Here is a 942-nt window from a genome sequence, read left to right on the forward strand (position 1 = left end):
ATCTTTTTCTTACATTGTTCAGTGAAAATATCGCAATGCATCGCAATATTTCAAGTATCGTGATGCATCGTGATAGAATCGCATCGTGGCACGTGAATCGTGATTTGAATCGATTAATGACTTCTTTGCCAATACCCACCCCTAATCTGAAGCAGGCTCTCCATGCTCGGCCACCATCACACTTAACTGAACTGGATTGTTTTGCAAAGAATAACGGTCACAAATCCCCTCATCCAGGATCCAGGAACTCATTCAAAGCTACAGGAAGCAACTAGAGGCTGTTGGTTTTACAAAAGGAGAATCTACTAAATATTAATGTCTCTTTTTTTGCTGAGGTTTGCACATTTTTGCACCTTTCAAATTTTGTTTTAATGCACATTTTCTGTTAATCCAATAAACCTCGATTCTATACTGAAATATTACTGAGTCCGTCAGTTATTAGATGTATCAAACTAAACTAGCTGCTGCAAACACCCAAATATTTAGAAATACAAATAATTAAGATTAATAAGGCTGCCCAAACTTTTTCATAGGACTGTATAACAGGTCAGGAAACAATTACTTAAAAACTATGAAAACTTTTTTTATATGCCAGAATTAACTTTAAAACCTTTTAACGGGTTAGAATATTTGAAATTTTCTTTTTTGGATTTATTTATGAACATATTTCTGTATCTTGTGGATCGTTTATCTATTAAACATCATTAAAACTATAGATGTCTCAGTCTGATACAGAAATCAGTCTGAATCAAACAAAAGATCATCAGATTTTACTGATCTTCCTTTAAAATCTGTCATAATCATGATGATATAAAAACACTCGGTTATCTTGCAAAATTAACTTTAAGTTTTAATGTCGTAATGCTCTTCCATCACAGAAATGATAATCGAAGTTTAGCTTGATTCATGCATCTCTGAGTAATCCCCTCTGGGTGGGGGGGG

The sequence above is a fragment of the Cyprinodon variegatus genome, unplaced genomic scaffold (assembly GCF_000732505.1).
Source record: "Cyprinodon variegatus isolate N-32 unplaced genomic scaffold, C_variegatus-1.0 Scaffold656, whole genome shotgun sequence".
NCBI classification, from domain to species: Eukaryota; Metazoa; Chordata; class Actinopteri; order Cyprinodontiformes; family Cyprinodontidae; genus Cyprinodon; species Cyprinodon variegatus.